General features: G+C 36.5%; 1 protein-coding gene and 1 long non-coding RNA gene across 5 annotated transcripts in view; one reads left to right on the top strand and one right to left on the bottom strand.

Annotated features, from left to right (window-relative positions):
- KCTD16 (potassium channel tetramerization domain containing 16) overlaps positions 1-26,290 on the bottom strand; it is a 303,937-nt gene that overhangs the window by 204,930 nt on the left and 72,717 nt on the right. The window lies entirely within an intron of this gene.
- On the top strand, positions 1,476-24,703 carry LOC116526798. Its single transcript, XR_004258284.1, has 3 exons — positions 1,476-1,612; positions 10,819-10,832; positions 24,688-24,703. It is a non-coding gene; the product is annotated as an uncharacterized LOC116526798 (long non-coding RNA).

Here is a 26,290-nt window from a genome sequence, read left to right as displayed (position 1 = left end):
AGTTTCCACAAATTTTTTAGTTTTCCAGTTTTACTTCTGTTACTGATTTTTAATTTAATCCCATTGTTGTCAGAGAAGATATTTTGTATAATGTCTATTTTTAATATCTATTGAAACTGAATCTGTGTCCTAACATATGATAAATCCTGGGAAAATGTCCCAAGTCCCATTCTTGAGAAGAATTCATATCCTGTTGTACTTGGATCATGTGTCTTTATTCATTCTGCAAACCTGTCTTTTGAATATAAAGTTGAATTCACTTACATTTAAAGTATTATTGATAAGGAAATATTTCCTTCTGTCATTTTGCTATTATTTTCTATATGCTTTATGGCTTTTTTCACCCTGATTTTTTGCATCACTGTTTTCTTTTATAATTAGTTGATTTTTAATACTGAAATGTTTGAATGTCCTTCTCATTTCTATTTGTGAATATTCTATACCTGTTTTCTTTGTTGCTACCATAGGAATTACATCCTAAAGTTATAACACTTTATGTTGAATTACCCCAGTTTAATACAATATCATACACAAATTATACTCTTTTACAGCTCTGTTCCCATCTCTTTGCATTGTTGAGATCAAAAAATTTCATCCTTATACATTCTCTGCCCAAAAACGTAAACTAATAATTATTTTAAATGCAATAAACTCTTAAATTATATGGAAAACAAAAACTAGAATTACAATCCATTGCTACAATAATACTTGCTTTCATAATTGTCCATGTATTTACCTTTATTGAGGTATTTGTTTCTTCAAGCAGCTTTGAGTTGCTGTCTACTGTCCTTTAATTTCATTTTGCAGGGCCTCCCTTAAACATTTCTTGCAGGGCATGTCTAGTAGTAAAAAAATTCCTCATCTTTTGTTTAACTGGAAATTTATTATTCATAGTTTTTCCCTCACTTTTGAAGTACAGTTTTGCCAGATATATGATTATTTGTTGATTTTTTTCTTTTAGTGCTTTGAATATATCACCTCATTGTTTTCTAGCCTCCATAGTTTCTGATTTTAAAAATCTGCTGATAATCATATGAAGCATCCCTTGTATGCAATGAGTTGCATCTTTCTTGCTGCTTTCAAAATTCTTTGTCTTCAGCTTGAAAGTCTGACTATAATGTGTCTCAGTGTGAGTTTCTTTGAGTTCAACTTACTTAAAGTTTCTTAAACTCCTTGGATGTTTACACTCATGTCTTTTATCAAATTTGGGAAGTTTTAAAACACTATTTCTTCAAATATTCTCTCTGCCTGTTTGTCCATCTCTTCTCCTTCTATGGGCCCCATAATGTGCAAATCAGTCAGCTTCATGGTATTTCTCATGTCCCTTATTGTCTGCTCCCTTTTCTATAATCTTTTCTTACCCTGTTCCTAAGACGATAATTTCCATTGTTCTGTCTTCAAGGCTGCAGATTGTTTCTTCTCCCTGCTCAAATCTCCCTTTGAAACTCTCCAGTGGATTTTTAATTTCAGTTATTGTAATTTTTAGCTCCAGAATTTCTTTCAGGTTTCCTTTTAGGTCTTTTCTTTATTGATATTTTCATTTTGTGCATACATTGTTTTCTTGACTTTCCCAACATCTTTCTTTAGTTCTATGTACATCTTTAAGAAAGTAGTTTTAATGTCTTTTACTAGTAGAAGCCAGAGGTCTTTGGCAGGAGCAGTTTCTGTTGTTTAATTTTTTGCTTTGAAAGTTTCTTGCTTTTCTGTTCCTTTGGATGTCTTGTCGTTATTTTTTTGAAAAGTGGACATTTGAATTTAATAAACAGATAACTCTAAATCTATAAACCAGGGTCTACACTTTTAAATTATTGTTTGGGGGTTTTATTTTTAATACTGTAGACTGTCTCTGGATCAAAAAACGGAAATCTAAGGCCTTAAATCTTTTCTGAGTTGTGCCTCTCTCCGTGCATGTGCAGTTACTCTCTAACTTTCCCTATAAATAAAGTTGTTTGTGATGGTCTTAGTGTTTAATATCTGCCTCCCAAGATGGAAGAGAAAAAAAAGGGGGAGGAAAAAAGGGATGCTCCAGCCCTTTAAATCCCCTAACGGTCACCTCAGATGGAGAGGGAAGGGCTGTCAACAATAGCGGGATGTGTAGCAAAATTTGCTGTTTATATTCCTGTGATCAAAAGCAGGAATCAGCAATCATAGCACTGATCTACATTTGGAGGACAGAGTATTTTTTTTCCTGCTTTGGCTCCTTCAGGCTGTGTGCAAGCTGCTCCAGTAACACCTGCACAGCTGCCTGCCACAGAGCTGGGAGTGGGAGATGAATAGCTACTACTGTGCTAAGAGCTGAAATTAACTAAAATTAACCAGAATTTACTATCCAAGCCTTCCTTTAGAAGTTTGAAACATTCAATAGACTCCAGAGTTTTGAAATTATTACATCAAACAGATTCTGCCAGTACAATTATTGTTTAGGTGGGGTGATGGAGTCCTGGCACTTACTACTCCATTGAATTCCCAGAATCCTCTCCACTCATGTAGTTTTAAATAACTAATATCTCCTTTTATTGAGGGAAATTCCCTGTAGAAGCCTTCAGATGAGTTTATTTTGCAAATGGTGCTTTTGTATAAAGAGATATCTGTAAACAGGTAGAAAAGTGAAAATTCAAAGTCTTGTCAGCTCAAGCATATCACTATAGATTTGTCACTGAGGGAAAGAATGGTACCTAATTTGACAAATTGCCTCTTTGTTTTGCCTCCTCCACTGATCATGCAGATCCTCTGTGGAAACTTTGTGTGAAGAATGGGAAAGAAAATGCTGACCCACTAAATACAACCTACAGAGATGGAAAGCAGAATGAAAATCAGAAAAACAGATATAGCCACAGTTTGGGAGTGTAAACTCCAAGAAGCACCTATTCATTTATTAAATTAATATTTGCTGCTTGCCTTCTGCATACTAAGAAGAGCCTCACATAGCAAGTGAGACTTGTCTCACATAATGCTTAGGATAATTAAGAGCAATCAGCATTTTAAAGTGCTTCTAAGGTCCCAGTCTTTCCCTATGTGTCTTCCATTTTTTGACTGACTTAATCCTCACAGTAACTTTCGTAGGTTAGAACAGTCATTATTCACAGTTCACAAGCTAGGAAACTGAGGTACAGAAAGTTACAGAAGGTACTCAATGTCACCCAATTCATATGCGGTGGGGCTTAGGTTCAAACCAGGCCATCTAACACAGATCTCACACTTTTACCACTTAGCCAATCTTACTTGTCCTTTGTGAGGAACCACCGTCTTTGGCAACTACTTAGGATCCATCCTTGAGAATGGTAATAGAGTTTTATAAATCATCCACATTTTTCTGCTCATTTCATCTTGTGATCAGAAGGTTTGATTTTATAATTACTGCATGCAAGGTATGTGTATCAAAAAAGAAAAGAAATCAGAGAAATAATTGGTAAAAACAGCAATTACTGGTGCACTGACCTAATAAAAGTCTTTGGCCAAAATTCATACTTCATGACCAGACAAACTGAAATTTATCTGTATCATAGTACAGAAAAAAAAAGTCAGTAAAGAGGTAAAATATCGGTCTGCTTCAATGAATTTTTTTTCCCCGGGATGAGCAGTGTCCAACTGCTGGCTATATATTAAAAAAATAGAAATCTTGTATGCTTAGCTGGGTTCATATACTTTGTGCACATTGCCTATTAAGCATGACACTGAAGCTGTAATTTTACACACTGGGTGGGCAATTACAACAAACTCATTTGTGTTTTACAGATTTATCTCCAAGAAAGAAGAAAAAAACATAAGAAGGTTGGGAAAGGGTGTTTGGTCAAAGCCTCGATGTGCTTCTATTTAGAAATTTTTTAAATAAGCCCATTAGATTCTCAGGCTTTCAAGGCAATTGTGCAGTTCTTGATGAAACATTACCCAAGTAAATTATTTATAAAGTTGCAGGAAACTGTAAAATCTGGTGAACAAATCTTTTTGATGCTCTCATCTCCTGGAGCATTGTTTTGGTGCTACCCTCTACTGCCTTCTGCAGATATTCTGGGCTCTCTTTGGCTACAGCTGCCCATTCACCTCAAAAAGCAGCCCAGCTGCCAAAGAGAGGCAGCAGTTGGAAAGGAGCTATCCAGTCAAGGTGTCTCTCTCAGTTCTTTATTTCCTCTAGGTGTCAGATTGGTGATAAAAGTTAGGCAGTGACAAAAGAAAATTGAAAACAATGTACCCACATACATACATGCGTGCATGTACATATACATACATATATTTGTTGTTTTTTAACCATAGACCAAAAGTATTAATAATGTTGTCATTCATCAAAGGCTGTCCCCAACCTCTTAGGGGCAAAACACCGGGAAAATCTGTTTCACAATTCCAGAAACACACCTGGATTCAATGTTTTTAAAAGTAATGTTGATATCCTCTGACCCCATGAAAGAACCTGGTTCCGAATGTAAACTATTGGAGATTTCCATTTTCATATATAATGCTCTTTTGGGGGCCATATAACCCTTTTCTATAGGAGAAAAAAACTGAAGCATTGATATTAGACATATCTAGCTTTGAATTCCTAATACTATCCCAGTATGAACTTGGTAGATTACTTAATATTCCTGAGTCTGCTTTCTCAATAAGACAATACAAATAATAATAACCATAGATTAGAGTTGCTGTGAGAACTAGAATTGGCATATCAAATGACAGTTTCAAATCATCTTGATTATCACACATGACATATATTTATTTTCCTAAATAGTAGCTTTTATGATGATGGTTCATTCATTCAACAATATTTAAGAGTCTTTTAAGGACCAAGCACAATTTAGGGCACAGAAGATACAGTCGACTTCGTAAATCCCTAGTCTTCCTGGAGATTACAGTCTTCAAAATTATAAGTATTTAGCTTGGATAAAGCTAGAGGCATGGGCAGGAGTTTGTTACAAGATCCTGGGTTGTTTCCTTAACTTCAGTGTGTCTTCTGACAAAGTATTACAAGGAGATCATATTATTCCAACAACTCTCATCTTACAATATAAAATCAAGTGACAGTATAGCCATTCTCCCTATGAATAAAGAAATCCATACAGAGGGAGATGAAAATAAAACTGTCAGTGGAAAAGCAGGTTATTATACTGGCATATAGTGGTTGTTATTTTTGCTGTTTGTTTTCATTGTTTTTAAATATCTTACCTGCTTGTGATTAAGGTAATAAAACTAAGCCATGCTGATATCCTTCTGTTTTGGAAAATATATATAAATACACATTTCTGACACCTGTAAAGTTCTCATAAGCAGACAATTTTCTCCTTACAACTGTTGGATTGATATGGTAATACAACCACTTCCTTTTATTGAAAATTAGAACACAACTCAATCTGTTATGGTTTTATTCTTCTATAGTAGAGAGTTAAGATTGCTAACAGCTAGGAAGTACATGTCTCTGGCAAGGTAGAAATCCAAGATTTTAAATGCAAAGCTTCCCAAGGAAGCTTTACTCATTTCTGTCGCATTTATCTCATTATAACTGATTGAAATTGTATGGAGTTTTAGTTAGTAAAGATGTGCCTTAAATTATGTGATTAGTGCTAAATATTACATGTATAAAATTTTTGAGTAAATTAAACCTTTAAGTACATAAGGGAAGGTTTGAGACTTAAAGCCATCCAATTGTTAATCATTTTTGTTTGTTTAAGACAGGGTCTCACTCTTACCTCCTAGGCTGTAGTGCAGTGGCACCATCACTGCTCACTACCTCTCAACCTCCTAGGCTCAAGCGATCCTCCCATCTCAGCATTCTGAATGGCTGGCATCACAGACGGGCACTACCATGCCCAGCTAACTTTTAAAATTTGTTATGTTCTTTTAGAGATGGGGTCTCCCTATGTTACTCAGGCTGGTCTCAAACTCCTGGGCTCAAGTGATCCTCCTAACCTTAGCCCTCCAAAGTGTTGGGATTATAGTCACCACTCCAGGCCCATCACCACTCCTGACCTGTTAGTTGTTTCTAATTAGAACACACACACACACACAAACACACACGCACACACACACCTCTTTTATTTATTTTATGTAAATCCAAATTTACATATGTATTAACATTTGGAGATCCAAGATCTTTACATTTCTAAAAGTACAAAATGAAAAAAAGATAAACTCAGATATCAAATGTGTTTGTCCCTGAATTATAATATTGTGTGATTTAAATTCTCATGTTTATTCTGTTATGTATTTTCCAGGATCATATTCCTACAGTAAGCACGCATAATCTTTATACTGAGAAAGATTATAAAAGTGAATAGAAGTATATACATTATTTTAATTTAATTTAATTACATATGAAGATGTTTTAAAAAATGACGACCCCAAAGCTAAAACTCAGAAATAAGGCTGGTGTTATAGTCTAAATGTTTTTGACCCTTCAAAATTCACATGCTAAAGCTTTACACCTCAATGTGATGGTATTAGGAGGCGAAGCTCTTGGGAGGAGGTAACTAGGTTTAGACAAGGTTTATGAGGGTGGGACCCATGATGAAATTAGTACCCTTATATGAACAGGAAAAGGCACCAGAGCTTTCTCTCTTCTTCATCATTTGAGGATATGGTGAGAAGGTAGCTGCCTGCAATAAACGATGAGAGCCTTCATCAAGAACCCAGTCATGCTGGCACCCTGATCTTGGATTTCCCAGGTTCCAGAACTGTGAGAAATAAATGTCTGCTGTTTAAGCCACCCAATCTATGGTGTTCTGTTAAAACAGCATGAGCTGACTAAAACAGATGGAAATAATTGGTCTGAACTACTCATCCAAACTGCAGTCACTTGTACATGAACTTCATGTGTTTTGCCAAAATCTGTATACAACATTTATCATATTTTTTAATCTTCTAATTCTTATTTTTAAAGATTCACTAAATATTGAACTTTATAACCCTATTCTACCTGGAAAATCACTATAATTAGCCATGAAGAGAAGGAGAGAATAAAAATAATTATAATTAACCTAATAATATTAAGTTCTAACCAGATATCATTTTCTATTTAAAGGCTCTGATTCTAACATTTGTTCATAAAAAAGGAAGATTAGCAGAGGTCTGAGGAGCTAAAGGTAATCTAGCACCACACTGAGACGTTCTCTTTATAATAATTAGAATAAAGAAGACTCAAATGGAGAATTGCTTATGAAAATACAAATCTATTATTTAATCTTGATGCCCCTGCCAGCAACAAACATCTCCTGTACCGTTATGTCTCCCATGCTGTGGGAACTATTGCTCTAAACCAGTTTGAACAAATGGAATAATACTGTCTTCTAAAAGCCCTCCAGAATTCAAAAGTTTACAACTCTTCTGATAATTCATTATAATGATTACTAAGGTGACCATATATCCCAGTCATACACCAGAACCAGCCCAACTTTATACGCATTGTCCTAGCATAATCATTAATAGCACCTATTTTCATATTCAAATGTGTCCTGACTTGGGAAAATCTATTATACAGTCAGCAGGTCAACATTCATCTGTCCATCAGTTAGAAGGTTTCCATCAGCACTGACTCTGACCAGTCTCTGAATAATGTCTGGAAATACAAAGGTGAATAAGATACTTCCCAGCCCTCAGAGAGCTCATGAACACATAGGCAGGGCAAGGGGAACCACTTAATGACAAAACAAAGTGGTAAGAGTCACACAGATGTCTGTGCAATATGCTACTGGGATCACAGAGAAGTACAGATGAATCAAATAAACTGAAGATTTCTGAATAAGTAGGGCATGAATATTAGCTGATCAGTGATGTAAAAACTAATAAATCAGCTCCAAAGAAGCAGGAAGGTCTTTCTCTTTTAAAATAATGTTTTACTTTGTGTTCATGAGTTCAAAGTATGGGTATGGTAAGGATTAAGATGAGAAGAGCACATGGTTTTCCTACTCATATTTCTTCAAGTGGTTATAAGATATAGGAAAACCTGTCCAACCTGATAAATATTTGATATCAGAAAAAGATAAAAATGTTAGCTGTATTCCTAGGTATTTTATTCTCTTTGTAGCAATTGTGAATGGGAGTTGCCACTTGATTTGGCTCTCTGTTTGTCTGTTATTGGTTTATAGTAATGCTTGTGATTTCTGCATATTGATTTTGTATCCTGAGACTTTGCTGAAGTTGCTTATCAACTTAAGGAGATTTTGGGCTGAGATGATGGGGTCTTCTAAATCTACAATCATGTCGTCTGCAAATAGAGACAATTTGACTCCCTCCTTTCCTAATTGAATACCCTTTATTTCTTTTTCTTGATGGATTGCTCTGGCTAGAACTTCCAATACTATATTGAATAGGAGTGGTGAAAGAGGGCATCCTCGTCTAGTGCCAGATTTCAAAGGGAATGCTTCCAGTTTTTGCCCATTCAGTATGATATTGGCTGTGGGTTTGTCATAAATACCTTTTATTATTTTGTGATAAGTTCCATCGATGCCTAGTTTATTGAGAGTTTTTAGCATACAGGGGTGTTGAAAAGCATTCAGGACATAGGCATAGGCAAAGATTTCATGACTAAAACACCAAAAGCAATGGCAACAAAAGCCAAAATAGGCAAATGGGATCTCATTAAATTTCAGAGCTTCTGTACAGCAAAAGAAACAATCATTAGAGCAAACCATCTACCCATCTGACAAAGGGCTAATATCCAGAACCTACAAAGAACTAAAACAGATCTACAAGAAAAAAAAAACAAAACCCATCCAAAAGTGGGCAAGGGATATGAATAGATACTTTTCAAAAGAAGACATATCTGAGGCCAACAAACATATGAAAAAAAGTTCATCATCACTGGTTATTAGAGAAATGCAAATCAAAACCACATTGAGATACCATCTCATGCCAGTTAGAATGGCGATCATTAAAAAATCTGGAGACAACAGATGCTGGAGAGGATGTGAAGAAATAGGAACACTTTTACACTCTTGGCAGTGTAAATTAGTTCAACCATTGTGGAAGACAGCGTGGCGATTCCTCAAGGATCTATAAATGGAAATACCATTTGACCCAGCAATCCCACTATTGGGTACATACCCAAAGAATTACAAATCATTCTATTATAAAGACGCATGCATACTTAGGTTTATCATGGCACTGTTTACAATAGCAAAGACTTGGAACAACCCAAATGCACATCAGTGATAGACTGGATAAAGAAAATGTGGCACATATACACCATGGAATAGTATGCAACCATAAAAAAAGATGAGTTTGTGTCCTTTGTAGGGACATGGATGAATCTGGAAACCATCATTCTCAGCAAACTAACACAAGAACAGAAAATCAAACACTGCATGTTCTCACTCACAGGCAGATGTTGAACAATGAGAACACATGGACACAGGGAGGGGAGCATCACACACCTGGGGTCTGTTGGTGGAGGGCGAAGGGAGGGACAGGGGTTGGGGGAGAGTGAGGAGGGATAACATCGGGAGAAATGTCAGGTATAGGTGATGAGGGAATGGAGGCAGCAAACCATCTTGCCATGTATGTACCTATGCAACAACCCTGCATGATCTGCACATGTACCCCAGAAGCTAAAGTACAATAAAAATAAATAAATAAATAAAACATAAATAAAAGAAAAAGATAAAAATGTTTGCAGAGCAAGAATATTCTTCACAATTTGCTAGTTTTTAAAACATAAATCAGGTCATGTTATTTCCTTGCTTGAAACCTTTCCCAGGCTGATTACTGTTTTATGAATGAATTATACACCTTGTCCCATGGCCCACAAGGTTCTGTCCTTCCTCTGCAGCCTCATCTCCTGCGATTCTTGCCCCAGTGCATGAGGCTTTGGCCAAGTTCTTTCCCAGCCGAGCTCCTGTCTTTACTTTTGCTGTTCCTTCTGCCTGGAACCATTCTGTTTCTAGTACTTTAAAAGTCTGATGTATTTTCAGGTTACAGGTCTTGGTTTATATGTTCCCTGCTTAGAGAGGCCTTCCCTGATTCATTAATTCTTACCTACCTCATCCAACCTACCACATTTGTCATCTTCATAGCATTGACCACTAGGTATGTATTTCTTTTTATTGTCTTTTCTTTCTCAGAAAGGGAGGAACATGATTGTAGCATTCCCTGTGTCTAGCACAGTGAGTAGCCACAAAAGAAATATTCAATAAATATTTATGAAATTGATAAATAGAAGAGTTTTCTATTGATAAATGGAAGTATTCAATAAATATTTATGAAATTGATAAATAGAACAGAGAATATAAGTATGTAAAGTACCTATTTAATCAAAGTGATTCTTTAAAAAAAAAAAAAGTCATAGTCTGTCCTCATTGAGCTTTTGGGACAGAAAAAAAGAGGAAAGGACGGAAGCCTGGGTCTGCAGGTATATGGGCGTGGGTATTTGATGAGGTTGGGAGAAGGCCAAGTGAAAGCCTCACTATAAAGATTAAAGAAGAAAAATAATTGTCCCTCCAGTGTCCCTTGCCAAGGGTTGCAATAAGCCTGGATGTGCAGTGAGACTGCAAGGAATTTTTACACTTTGAATATCCATTTCCTGATTTCACAGAGGACTTCTCAGGTGACCTTGAATAAGCCATTTAGGTACGTTTCTGAGTTACTTAATTGAACCATCTCTATGGAGATAGGTGATGAGGCTTGTTAATTTACATTTATAAAAACACTTTGAAATCTCTGGATGAAAGAACTGCTGCAAAGAGGTACAAAGGGTGAGGTAATATGCTGGGTCAAATTCTACCCTTTTATAGAAGCAGAGAGGGTGCAGGCACATTTGAGAAGACTTAAGGTGTGCCTTTGTCACATTATTTTTCAAATTAATCCTCTAAGAAAACCCCCTACCTTCTGTACATCTAGTGTTTTAAATACATGTATAAGATATTAATCTGCTAATTATTTTCCTTTAAGATTCTTCTCCTAAAGTCCCTGCTTTGTGTAAAGGAAATCTTTAGGGTATTTTCCTGGGAGCGTTTCCCTCTACAACTATTTCCTTTTTTTTAAGTTTCCGAAGAGCTGAAATACAACTCCTTCTTTCATTTGTTCATTTTTAGCCTGTATCAATGATACTCAATTCTTAAGCATGACAGCCTCTTTTGCTGAGCTAATTGGGACCCAACTGGGGTCGTTTTCTCCATTCTAGACAGATATTTACAAGTTACAGTCAGATATTAGAATAAGCTCAGGAAGGAGAAAAAAGAGAAAATTTCAAAGAAAGCTACCAGGCTATGAGTTAATTATATCCATTTATATGAAAATGATATTAATAGCTACTTAAGAAATAATAGCAATAGAATAGAAAAAAATTAGAATAATAGTCTCTTTCAGCAAGGTAAATCAGGACTCAAAGATAAGACATTAATTGTTAAAACTGTCAAGCAAAACCCAAGCTTTAAAAAAAAAAAAACAGAAACAGGCAACCATCCTTTTTGACATGATACACCAATTATACACTTGCAATTCTGCCCAAATGACCATAAATCTCACATTATAGCTTCCTTTATGTCTTTTTTGACCTTATAATTCTTTTTTCTTTGGGAGGAAGCAATAAACAACTTTATTACTTGCTCTCAGAAATAATAGGAAGGATTTATTTGCCTTACTGTGCCTTGCTCTTTCTTGAAGAGGACTGAAGCTCCTTTCTTCTTTCAATGGATCTAGACAAGACACTTGTCCTAGGAAACTGCTTCTTCAGAAAGCTGCAGAGCTTGGTGTTCTTTCTCCACCATATCTTTCAGAATTTTGTTTAACTGCTTTACCCTTGAAATCTCTTCTTCCTCAGGAGACAGCTGGGCCACTTCTAGCTGCTCAGAGGCCATGCAGAGTTTAATTATTTCCAGGTCAAGTCCTGCATGCTGTCAATGAGCACACACCAGCTCATTCTTGGGTGCATCCTAGACCATATCCATAATCCCAGATATGTGAATACTGCATGTGGAGCCACAGGAGAGGTTGTCCATCAACAGTCTTAGTGCTGAGGATTTCTTCTTGTCTGCTCAAACATGAACTGCATGAATGGGGTGAGAACAATTGCTCTATCTCATATTTCCCTTTTCATGCCAAAGTTTACCCAGGTTTCGAGCTAATTATCCTAAGAGATTCCTATCACTTCATGCAGCCTGGAAAGATGAAATGCAACCTGCCTATGGGCTGATTTGCAAACTCTTGTCCCATTCTCAGATTCATCACCTTGACACTAAAGTATTGGACAATATGACATGACAGAAAGGGGTTGAACCATTAAATTCTTGTGGGCAAGGCATCCTAAACAGAAACTAAGGTGCTGTAAAGAAAATGTTTGGTATTTCAAAATAAGTGGCTTCTTGATGGCCACAGGGTTTTTGCTACTTTTGACAGGTCAACTATTTGCATCTGTTTGTCAAAGAAAAAACCTGACGATCTTTACTTGAAAGAAAGAAACTCAGGGTAGTATCACCATCACCTAGTCAGCCAACATCAAATATTTCCTGAGCATCCACTGAATACAAAACATGTTACAATATACCCTAAGAAAACATATCTTTCTTTGCAAAGAAAGGATGAATCCAAACAAATGGAAATACCCATTTTTTTAGCCACTTGTCTGAGTTCAATAAAAACAGATAGGTTTCGATTGTATACAGGGAGCCAGCTACATAGTCTGCAAATGGGCACATCTTTGAGTACAGATAACTGATTCTGTTATTGTTTTCAAATGCCATACATTTAGAAATGGAATCAAAGTCCTACAGGACCTATGAAAAAGGAAATAAAATGTACTATTTTCTTAGAAGAACATTTCAATTGATGCCGATCAGGTAATGTTTATGTTCATGTCTGATCGGCTAACCCATTGACTGTTCTCCAAAGGGCATGCTTCATCCCATTTTTAATGGCTTATCAAAAATTTTCAGGTGGGAGTATGATGTGACAAGAAAGTAGAATTTTGAGACAGACAGACACACATTTGAGTCCACTCCCACCACTTACTGAGAGTCATCTCTCTGTAGGTAAGTGAACAAAGCTTGTTTCCATTTCCTCATCTCTAAAATGATATAATAGCACTGAAGTCATACAGCTGCGCAAAATAAATTAGATCAGCTATAAAAACAACTTACTAGCAGACAGCCTGAAAAATAGCAAGTTTTCAAGAGAGATGAGCAATTTTTGTATTTTCCTCTGTTTGAATTAAAGTATGTGTCAGTGAATGAAGGACCCAATGACCTTTAGCAATTGTTCTCTTTCTCCTATGAATGTGCATATTGTGCTTAAGGTCTGTTTAAATTCCATGGCAACTATACACAATCATGCATCGTCTCTTGTATTATGTAACATTTTAATCACACTACACATTGGTTATATATTTAACCACACTAAACACTGTCTCTTCAGCTGAACAAAAGATCCTTGAGCACCAAGTCTGTTAGGAACTTTTATACATTCACTTTTTAAGGTACATTTAGAGTGCTCAATTTGCATTTTTTCCAATGACTAACTTGAATACAATGATAAATAATTACTAGATAATTATATTCTATATCATACTATATATGATTATCACTATATTGTACTGTACATTACCTAGTAATAATAATATATGGTACAATAATATATAGTATAATAATCTTTTGATGGCAGGATCTACAATGCATTGGTACTCACTAAAGACTTAGCATATGTAGGATGCTGTCTTCATACAGAAGTCCTTTCCATCTAATTTGCTACAGTAGTCCTGATATTAGTCATTTCAACATTCCTAGGACCTAGCATGGTGCCTTTTTGCACTTAGAAAATGGTTCACATGTTTGATGCATACAATAAATAGTCTTAAAAAGTTGGTGAAATTGAAAGACTGGGGTATAGCTCTACAAATAAAAATGGACATACATATTGTCCAGGGGGAAATATTCTTGTAACTTATCTAAACAGCTTCAGGCAATCTAGGTCTTACTGAACTGTTCAAGCTTGGTGGTACTGGTAGTTAATGCTGTGCTGTCCCAGAAATCAATCCCAAACACTGCATCATTTATTATGATAAGATGATTCTCTAAGAATCTAACAAGAAACTATGCTAAAATATCTGCTGATTACTCCATGGGATAAGAAGAGACATCATTGTTTGGAATTATTTTAGAATTTGCAAACCTGAAACGAATCTGTCTTTCTTAGTGGTTCACTGGCTGTAAGAGTTTTTATTTGCATTGGTCCTACCTTGTAGATCAAAAGTAATTGATCTTGCCATCTTGAGCATTTACAAAAAACTTTTTCTTACAGTTATGTGAAATTGAGACTCTTCTACTATGGTGGTGGCAGGAGTGTTCTAGAATAAAAATCAGTCCTTGATTTCAATTGTTCAATATGTGCAAAGTATTGTGCTTTGGGAGATACCAAGGTAAACAATACACAAATCACTGCCCTCTAAGAACTCACCAGCTAGTAGAGATATAGATACATACATAAGTAATTCAAATATAAAGTAGAATAAGTGAGACACAAAAAAGTATCTTGGTGACTATGATATATGTATTACTTTGCAAAAGAAAAAAATGTGTTGCCACATTATTTACCTTGCACATTCCAATTTTACCACTCCCCTCTCAGTAAGACAGTTAAGGGGTAGAGATTTTTTAAATATCACTAAACCACCTTTCAAATTCTGTATTGAAGATGTTGATCTTACCTTATCTAATCCTCTACTTTGCCTAATATATAATCACACTGATTACTCATACTTGAAATCTGCAACAACAACAACAAAAAAATTAAACTCCTAAAGTTTTTGGTATACAATAATTTTCTTTTAGCAACATGATGAATGGCTCCCAAACTTCCCCTTTTGGGCACTAGGTCTTCCAGAATGTCTTGTTGCTTTTGTAGTGCTATTAAGATGGCATCCCTCTCAGACTAGACCCAGGGGAAGTGAGGCAGTCTGTAATATTAAAAAAAATAATAAGAATAAAGGCTCCTTGGGGACCTTCTGGAGGTCTCAACTACTAGTCTTTCCTGATATTGTCCTTCCTAATTCAGCACAAGAAGTAATAAACCTTATGGATATGTTTGCTCTTTGTTCCAAAAAGCTAACCTATGGGTGATTCTGTTTGGCAAACTCCCAACAGAGTCACACTAAACAGGTGTTTTGACCATCTTTCTCTTAGCAACAGACTTTGCAATTTTTTTCTTTAATGGGAAAAAAAGAAGCACACAGCAATCAATTATTTTGGCTAAAGTCACAGTGTTTATAATAGTGGGATAATTTCTTTGGTTATAGACTCCAAATAATAGAAAAAAGAATACAGAAAGTGATGTTTATATCTGTACAAAGAATCATCATTGCACCTTTTTGATTTTGTCCAAATGATGCTGCACCTATTCCCACAAGCAATGCCCAGTTTGTAAGGAATAGAGTTTACGAAAGAAGGTATGTAGATCCAAAGTGCCTGGATTCACCCAGAAAACAGTAATGTAACAGTTATAATCTCATTTTATCCAATGAAGACTTGAAAGCACCCTGGTACAATTTTTTGAGAACACACATGGATACAGTACTGACATGGTATTTAGAGTATTAATACTATCTCCTCGAGCGACTCAATATGCTCCAGGACACTGCTTCTAGAATTGCATTTGCCCATAAGCAGTTGGGTAATCTCAGCTAGTAACTTAATTTCTCCAAATTTCCATTTTATCAGCTGTAAAAGAATCAGACATTCTCTAAGGTTTTATTTTTCTGTAAAATCTGATAATTATGTTAGGGTTTTTCCATTTTTAATGCTGATAGTTTTCCACACCCTTGGATTGTCTGAAGCAAAATGAAGTAATTTCAGAATTACACTCACTTTGAGCTCTCAGTTACTAAAATTATTTTCAAAGTCACAGGCACTTTGGCCTTTCATTCGATATCAAAAATTAGACAGAGAAAATGGGGTAAGAGCTTAAATAGACATTTCTCCAAATAAGATATGCAAATGTCCAATAAGCATATAAAATGATGTCACTTCAGAAAAATGCAAATAAAAACCATAAGGAGATATAATTTCACATCTATCAGACTGTATATTATTAAAAAGACAAAATACAATCAGTGTTGGCAAGGATGTGGAAGAAGTGGAACCTGGACGCTATTGGTAGGAATGCAAAATGGTGTAGCTGCAATGGAAAATGGAATGGAGGTTCCCCTAAAATTTAAATATAGAACCACTATATGATCAAAAATTCCCACATCTAGATATTTGTCAAAAACAATTGAAATCAATTCAATTTGAGGCTTTCAAAGAGATATCTACACTCCTATATTTATTGCAGCACTATTCACAATAGCCAAGATGTGAAAACAATCTAAATGTCCACTGACAGATAAAGGCATAAAGAAAACATAGAATACACATACTTGTAATGAAACACTATTCAGCCTTAAAGAAATAAGGAAATTCTACACCATTAAACAACACAGATTAACGTAGAGGACATTACGCCACATGAAATAAGACAGTCACAGAAAGGTAAGTACTGGGCTGGGCATGGTGGCTCATGCTTGTAATCCCAGAACCTTAGGGGACCAAGATGGGAGGATCATTTGAGCCCAGGAGTTCAAGACCAGCCTGGACAATATAGTGAGACCCCATCTCTACAAAGTTTAAAAATATGGCCAGGCATGATGCTGGTGCACACCTGAGGTCCCAGCTACTTGAGAGTTTGAAGTAAGAGGATTGCTTGAACCCAGAAGGTAGAGGCTTTAGTGAGCTGTGATTACATCACTGCACTTTAGCCTGGGTGACAGAGTAAGGAAAAAAAGAAAGACAAATACTGCATGCTTCCACTTATAAGAGGTATCTAGAACAGTCAAGGTCATAGAATCAAGGAGTGGAATGGCAGTTGCCAGAGGCTGTGGGAGGGGGAAATTAAAAGTTATTAACCAGTGGGCGTAAAGTCTCACTCAAATAAGATGAATAAGCCCCAGAGATTGTCTGTACTGTACATTGTGCTTATAGTCAAAAATATGTAAACTTGAAAATATGTTAAGAGGCTGGATCTCATATTAAGTGTTTTTAGCATTTTTTAAAGGGCATGGAAGTCAATAAAATACAGCATATTTCAAAAGGGGAAGAAGAAGGTCTTCTGATTGGGTGATGAGCTTATTCTTGAATGCAAGGAAAGTGTTTCCCAGATAATGCACAGAGTATTAGAATATGCATTTGCCAACAAGACTGGTTTTCTCCAAAGACCTATCTGGGCCTTAGATACATAGGTCAGAAGACAGCAAATTGTCACCCTAGAGACACTCATAATCAGCTGCCTACTTCTTTCTCAAGTCCATGTGGGAATCAAGGTGATAGTGATTTAGCAAAAATATAGCTGACAACAACCTTTTATTTTTTACAGCTGGAAAAAAAATCTAAAAACTTTTATATAAAAAATATTTTTTTAAGTTCTAAGTATAAAATATGCTTTCAGATTTCATTAGCACTTAATTCTGTCTAGGTATATGTATTATTCTTTTGGAGGCATTCACTCCTTAGGATTAAGTGTCTTCAATCACAATTTCAACTTGTAATAAAAGACACACTTTAGTAGAAAAACGCCTGTTTTAAGTCCCTCTCCACTAAGCAGGTATAACATCTTTAGAAAACTACAGAAAGGTGCCCAAAATGGTCCTTTTCTTTAAATGATTCTGTTATTTTCCATAGCTACAGGTCTGCAACAAGTTTATTTCTTAAAGGGGTGATCAAACTAGTAAAGCTATACAAAACTAGTCCCTATTTTTGAAGAAGGAATACATTTGGTAAACAAACAATCAGCTTGGTGAGAAAACATGAATAAAGTGCCTGCTCTGTGCTAGTAACAACTCTGGGCACCATGAAGATACAAGAACACAGGAAACATCATAGCCTGTGATAAGTCTATGAGGTTCGTCATGCTGTGCTCTCAATTTTTATATACATTCGAGAATGTTCATAATAGAAGATATTTTATGATAGCCCAGATTCCAATATTACATGACTAGGAGAAAAGTGGTACATGGGATATCTATCTGTAATATATAATTATGCACTATATAAATCTGTAATTCAGGTAGATGTGTATCTACCTGCAAGTGCGGGGGCGGGGTGTGGTAGGAGGAGACAACATGATGGCTTGGGGATAAATATGACAATGAAAGGGGGTTTCATTTGGGAGAAGCATAAAATATTCTAGATGTAGTTGGTGATCCCTTCCCAAATGGATATATCTAAATTATAATATTCTTAACACTACTGGCCTTAATTAAGAGAATTAGAAATGGCTCCAAGCAGATCTGGCTTCAAACAATAGGTCACAGAAGTTGAAATGAATTACTGATTTTAAAGCAGTCAATTCACAGTGAAAAAGGAAAAGAGACAAAGGGGAGAAGGAGGAAAAAAACAAGACGGAGAGAGAGAGACCAAAAAAAAAAAAAAAAAAAAAAAAAAAAACAAAAAACTTCGCTCTAGACTGTAATGTGATAGAGCTGGCTCTGGTCACTGAGTTAAAGATAATTAGAGAGAGATGAAACTTTCCTGATACCAGCATCCATCCCAAGACTTCTCTGATGTACATAATCTAGTTGCAAAAGTTGTTGCCAGCAAAATGTTCCATTAAGGTTTTCCGACATGAGCCTCATTATCTTCCTGAAATCCAGCTAACGCAGTGGAATGATTCTTAGTTATCGGGTTGAACCTCCACTGAAAAAAATTCACCTGTGAGACTGCAGATGCCAGTTGTCACCCTATCCTGTACTATTTAAAGGTGAACACTTCTGGGTCTTTGAGTTTTTCTAGGTAAGTGACATTTGTATTTATTATTCATCTACTTTGAGTTCTCATGAAAAGTGCTAAGGCCACCTATCAAATGTTTGCACCTAAAGAAAAGTGACAAAGTGAAAATTAATAATGGCAGATTGAAATATTTGTGGATTTCCTGAAAAGGAAAAAAATCAAGATTAACTCTGCTTTGGCTTTAGATAGCCGAGACATGGAGCTATTTAGTAAGTGCTATTCACTCAGCCTTATATTCATCCAAAGAAAGGAACCCTTGGATTTTATTGTTGGTCAATGGGTAAACAGTTTCAATTATATTGGATGAATAAGCTCTGGAGATCTAATACACAGCATGCTGACTATAGTCAATAATACTATATTGTATATTTGAAATTTGAAAGAGTAGATCTGTAATGTTCTCACCATATACAAACACATAAAATATTTTATAACTATGTGAAGTGATGAATGTTAATTTGCTTGATTGTAATAATCATTTCACAATGTAAATATATCAAAACATCACGCTGTACACCTTAAATATACACAATTTTTATTTGCCAATTATAATCTAATAAAGATGTGAGGAAAAGAAGGAAAGATGATAAATGCTTTGGTTATCTCTTTTACATTTTAAACATTAATTAATGATAGTATTTTTTCTAAAGAAAGATTTCTCTATATGCTTAAAATATGCAACTTATGAAAACTAATGGGCACCTTACTTTTCAAGAATGGATTTAGTGCATATACTATACTGATATATCATGAACTACAAGCTGCCATTGGGATGCCTGTATATATAAATTGCATCCGAACCTTCCACTTTATATAGAAGTTCTTACAGTTACCTCCAGTCAGATGGTGACTGCATAAATAGTTAGGAAACTCCTGAAGAAAAACGAAATCTTTGGAGACCGAAGAGTAAGTTTAAAGTTTTACTTTTTATTGCTGCCTTGCTCGAAATTCATCAACATGTCCATTTTAGTTACCTGATAGCATTGAAAGGGCTGTTTATGGTTTCTGCTACTTTTAAATCAACTATTTAGTTATGTTCAGATAATAATAGTTACCATTGATTTAATGCTTTACCAAGCTTTCAGCTAGTAATAAACATGTAATATCTCATAATGCTCAAAATAACCCTATGATGTTTATAATCTTATAAATGAGGAAACTGAGGCAGAGGTTACATAATTTGTCCAAGGTTATGTGGCAGTAAACAGTGTAGCTGGGTGAGAACTCACGTACTTTGCCTCCAGAGCTCCCTTTTAAACAACTCCCTTTCCATATCTGTTAAATGCAGATTTTTTAGTTTATCACTTAATTCTTCAAGCTTCACCTAAATTGACCCTCCCATATTTGTCTCTTACATTTCAAGACTTCTCTACACAGATCCCAAACTCTGGCCAAACTAAGACTGACCACTTCCCCATAAATCCTGAACTTTCTCTCTTTTGAAATTTTACCAATATTATTTCCTCAAAGTAGAAGCGTAGCCACTTATTGAGAGCAGAAGAACAGATAAAAATACTATTTTAAAACATATATACATATATGTAATAATTGTAAAAGCAAGCATTTATTGTTTAATTACTATGTGCTAAAAACTGTATTAATCCATTACATAAATATATCATGAATGCAGTTATGCATAACAATACATATAGATATTGTTAGCCCCATGTTGCAAAATGAAACAAACCTTTAGCAAGGTTAAATATCTTATCCAAAAAACTCTGACTAAGTGGTAGAGTCACAATCTGAACCCAAGTATGTCTGACTCCAAAAAGTAAACCTTTAACCATATACTCTAGGCTGCATCTATTGTAAATTCTAATTTGCACTATAGTTATTTGAGAGCAAATGTAAATTGCCTACTAAACTGTATGCTTCTTGGAACAAAGGCTAGATTCCACATTTCTGCATCCCTCACAATTCTGAGAACAATATTTCTGGAAGTGTAGCAAGTAAAGCAAATAATTTCAATGTAAAATGTAAATTTTGTGACTTCTAGGGTACAGATACTCTGGGAGGACCCCACTTCTCACCCCATACTCACCTTCAAGCACCACTTCTGTTCAAGTATGCATTATTTTGGACCATGGTTAGGTTAACACAGAAGCAGATGATTGCAGAAAGAGCTAGCGTGTGGTGGGTCCCCTTCTGTTCAGTTCTGCCAGAAATAACCCAAGGTGAAAATGGCTCACAACTCCTCACCTTGCAGTGAGTAGTGTGGAAAGTGCTGTGGTTGTAGAATGAATTAGAACCAACCATTAGTTTGGGCTTCTCAGAGATTATAAAGCCCCCCATAGGTTCTAAAATTTGGTAAAAATTTGAGAAGAAGCATGTTTCCTGGGAGATTTCTTACATTCCCTGTTACACTGCCAGCAGCCGGAGCCTGAGAAATATGTATGTAAATTAAAGAAAGTTATTTAAATATACCAGAGTCAGAAGATATTAATAAATCTGATTTAGCTCTAAAAGTGGGCAAAGACTTGAGTCAGCAAAATTTGAGACCACTTCTAATTTTATCTGACCCATTTAGTGAAATGCTGCTCCTTCTGACAATATCAATGCCTGTGATATCATAGAGACCTAGCATGTTATTTGAAAAGAACACCAGGCTCAAAGTTATGAGGCATAGGTTCAAGGGCAGGCTCTGTCATTTAAAAGCAGAGTAACCTTGAGAAACCTACCTGGTTCTTGTAAGCTTCATTTTCATATATGTATAATGTGGAGAGCCTGACCTATTGATCTTGTATTGTTAATACAAAAATCCACGTGAAATACTTTGCAGTTTTTAAGGTCTATAACATAAAATGCATTAATTAATCAACAGAGGCAAAATTGTAGCCAACATAAAGACAATATTAAATTTTTAAAGATTTCATTATAACAGAGAATAGGCTTTCTCTCTACACCAACTCCTTTCCTTCCTACACCCATTAACTTATTAAATAAATATTTACTGGATGCTTAAGATGTGTCAGATGCTGCATTAGGTAAACAGTGGCAAACTAGTCAGATAAGATACTTTGTGGGAGGTGGGAGGGGAAGGAGACAATCAATGAATCTGTAAATAAATAAATGAATAATTTCAGAGGATGAGAAGTGCTATGGAGATAATTATAATGATTACAAAAGAGCATTCTAAGGAGTGAACACATGAGCTGCAATCTGAATAATCACAAGGAGCCTCTGATGCAGAAAAAAAAAATGGGAAGAGTATAAGAATATTACAGAAACAGAGAACAGCAACTGCAAGTCCCTAAGACCAAATGATCTTAGCATGTTCAAGAAACAGAAATAAGGTCCTTATAGAAGTAGCATAATAAATGAAGAGGAGGGCGTTACAAGGTAGGGTGGACAACAAATACATATAGGAAGGGTCCTGGAGTATGTAGCAAAGAATTTGTATTTTATTCTAAGTGAAATGGGAAGCCATTGGATAGTTAAGGAGAGAGTGACTTAATCTCATTTGCATGATCAGGATCTTTGCTAAGACAAAGAGGCAGAGTCTTTGTTATATTAACAGGACATGGATGAACCTGGAAACCATCATTCTCAGCAAACTGACAGAAGAGCAGAAGATCAAACACCACATGCTCTCACTCAGGCGGGTGTTGAACAATGAGAACACATGGACACAGGGAGGGGAGCACTACACACTGGGGTCAGTTGGGGGGAAATAGGGGAGGGAGGGTGGGGGGTGGGAAGCTGGGGAGAGATAGCAAGGGGAGAAATGCCAGATGTAGGTGATGGGGAGGAAGGCAGCAAATCACACTGCCATGTGTGTACCTATGCAACAATCTTGCATGTTCTTCACATGTACCCCAAAACCTAAAATGCAATAAAATAAATAATAATTAAAAAAAGAGAAGCAAAAAATATTTAGCTTTGAAAAATTCTTCCATAGTGGAGACTATTAGGCATGTCAAACTCAACATGTCCCAAACTAAGATTTCTCTCCAATCCTACTCCCCCCATAGGCTTCCCTCTTTCAGAAATGGCCAGTATAGGCTTCTAGTTTTCAGAACGAAAACCACAATCTCATTCTTGACTCATCCAATTCATCAGCAAAGCCAGAGGCTGTTTCTCACCTTCTTCATTGCTATTATTTTGGCTCCAAGCAGTACTCATTACCTGCCTGAATGGTTGGAATGGCCCCCTAATGGGTCTCCCTGTTCCCAACCACATCTCCCTACAGTCTATTTTCAACACAGCAGCCAGAGGGAGCCTGTTAAAATGAAAGTCAGATAATATTATTTCTTGCCCAAATCTTCTACTGTTCTACCGTCTTAGAGTCAAAATCAAATTCCTCACTGTGCTATGAGGCTGGACACTATTTAGTCCACTTGCCTTACTGCCCACAGTTCCTGCCAGCTTGTTCCACCCACATTGGCCTTCTTGGTGTTTCCTTGAACACTCATGCCCATGCCTCACCTCAGATCTTTGCTTTTCCTGGTTCTTCTCCACCAAACACATTCTCCAGATATCCATAAAGCTTTCTCTCTTGCCTCTTTCAAGATTTTACTGAAATTACATCTTCTCAATGACATCATCCTTGTAACTCTCTCTTAAATGGTACTACTGCCCCCAACTCTCCCTTTCTCAAGTCTCTGCCTTGTGCTTCTCCAAGCTGCTTACTTCCGTCTCCTGTAGTGTATACTTTGATTATTTATCTGACATATTGTTTAATTCCCCAAAATGGAATGTAAGCTCCACAAGGGGATGGATATCTGTCTCAGTCATTGCCATATTCCCAGTGCCACATAAGAGAAGCTGAAAAAATATTTATGACATAAATGAAGAATCTGAAATCACATGCTTCCTCCTAACAGAAGAGCCACTGAGCATGGAAAATAACCCAGGACCTGCTCACCAAATGTTGCTCACAGGGAAGAACAGTGAGCCGACAGGATGGTAGGAAGATTAAATAGGGAAGTAGGAGGAGTCCTGAGAGAGAAGGCACTCTTGAATGCCCATTGAAAACAATGACTTGGTAGGAAAATTAAGAAATAGTCTACAACGGCTGGGCATGGTGGCTCATGCCTGTAGTCCCAGGACTTTGGGAGGCCGAGGCAGGCAGATTATGAGGCCAAGATATAGAGACCAAACTGGCCAACATGGTGAAATCCCATCTCAACTAAAAATACAAAAATTAGTCAGGCATGATGGAATGCACCTGTAGGCCCAGCTACTCAGGAGGCTGAGGCAGAAGAATCGCTTGAATCTGGGAGGTGGAGGTTGTAGTGAGTGGAGATAGTGCCACTGCACTCCAGCCTGGTTGGTGACAAAGCGAGACTCCATCTCAATAAATAAATAAATAAATAGCTGGGCGTGGTGGCAGGCACCTGTAGTCTCAGCTACTCAGGAGGCTAAGGCAGAAGAATTGCTTGAACCCAGGAGGTAGAGGTTTCAGTTAGTTGAGATCATGCCACTGCACAGAGTGAGACTGTCTCAAAAACAAACAAACAAAAAAGAAATGGTCTACAACATCTTCTAGGCTTTACATGTATTCATAATCAGTAGTATTGGTTGGTTTACTTTTGTGGTAATGTATTACATAAAAATCACCCTGTAAAGTAGGTAATAATAATACTCATGATCATGGCAACAATTACTAGAATTTATTGAAAACTGTTCCAGTTGCTACTGATACTTACCCCACAACCAGCTTTAAATAACTATTTAAACATATGCACAGATTTCATGGGTCAGAAATTCAGACAGCACAATGGGAATCGTTTTTCTGAGCTCCCATGTTTGGAGCCACAGCTGGAAAGACTTGATTGCTGGGAACTAAAATCATGTATAGGTTTCTGCCTTCACACAACTGGCGGCTAATGCTGGCTGGTAGACCTCAACTGAAGCTGCTGACTGAGCCTTCCGGTAGCTTCTCTGTGTGCCTGAGTTCCTTCAGGGTGATCCGACTTTCTACATGCAGGAAGTGTCTCAGTAAACAAAGCAGAAGCTTCAATGTCTTTTATGACCCAGTCTTGGAAGTCACAGTCATCATTTCCATCATACTCTGTGGTCAAAGCAGTCACAAGTCAGGGAGAAGAAATAAACCCTACCTTTGGATATCGGGGTAGCTGGTCATGTTGTAAAAGAACATATGGGATGAGAGCTACTGCAACCAACATCTTTGAAAAACATAATCCCACAGAAACTAGAATAAGTACTCTACCTAATAAACTAAGTTAATTCTCACAATACCTCTGTGAAATAGCATTACCTCGAATTTACACTAAAAGGAAGATGGACGGCAAAAAGGCTAAATGATTTGCTCTAGATCACAATGTTGACAGGTGTTGCTGAGAGCCAAACCAATGTATAACTGACTCCAAAGTTCATGTTCTTCCTAACGTATCTTCCACAAGCCCAGAAGGGGAAATACTAGACAGGCTTAGGAAAGAACATGATGTGGGAGTTTGAGGAATGACACAGAAATCAGAGGGCCTGAAAAGGGGAGACCACGATGACGATGATGATGATGATGACAATGATGATGAAGAAGGAGAAGGAGATCAATAAAGGCTTGATTTTAGTGATTATTGTAGCTTGTCAATGATGGTACCTTGTCAATGTTAAATTATCATTTGGTGATTTGTTGCGTGTTACTTGAGGTGATATGGAGGTAGTGTAGACTATATATTACCTCAAGTTTCTCCGAAGTTAAAAGGATACCTCCTATATCCAGTTTCTCCTAAGTTAACACACAACAAATATTTAAAATTTTAATTAAAAAAATCACATTCCATAAAAGTTCTATAGTAATTATTTTATTCTATGAGATTTTAAACATAATGAAATGAGATATTCTATTGTTTGGATATTCCCAATATTTTTCCCTTAAATAAATGTTTATCAGATGTAACTCAATGTCAGATTTCCCTTATTTGTATCTTAATGGCTTCTGCAAAATAGCCACCATTTATTGAGCAAACAGACATAGCCTGATAATTTTTTAATGTTACCTGGAATTCTATTCAGTGCTTTTTCAATAATGCACTTCTAAACAAACATAAACCCCAGTTTGGATTGAAGAGTTCACATTAAATTACTCTTCCCTATGAACATAATGATAGAAAAATGGAGGACTCAGCTGACTAATACGAAGCCTGATGAAGACCAACTCTCTCCCCAAACATCAGCTGATCTCTGTGATGTAGCATCCTTACTCATAATATCATTGCCCTGTACACTTCAAGAATGCTCACTGTCCTTAGGATAAAGACCAGAATTCTTACCATAGCCCAAAAAGCCCTGTAGTGACACGTTTCTCAATGCCATCTTGTACCCCCATATTTGTCCATTCTTACATTGCTATAAAGAAATACCTGATACTGGGTAATTTATAAAGAAAGGAGGTTTAATTGGCCCATGGTTCTGCAGGCTTCACAGGAAGCACGGCAGCATTTGCTTCTGGGAGGCCTCAAGGAATCTGCAGTCACGACAGAAGGTGAAGGGGGAGCCAGCACTTTACATGGCCAAAGCAGAAGGAAGAGAGACAAGGGGGAGATGCCGCACACTTTTAAACAACTAGGTCTCATGAGAAATCACTATTGCAACAA

The sequence above is a fragment of the Sapajus apella genome, unplaced genomic scaffold (genome assembly GCF_009761245.1).
Source record: "Sapajus apella isolate SASKATOON/1434 unplaced genomic scaffold, GSC_monkey_1.0 scaffold1, whole genome shotgun sequence".
NCBI lineage: Eukaryota > Metazoa > Chordata > Mammalia > Primates > Cebidae > Sapajus > Sapajus apella.
Note: the sequence above shows the minus strand (reverse complement) of the source record. Positions and strands in the feature narration are given on the sequence as shown.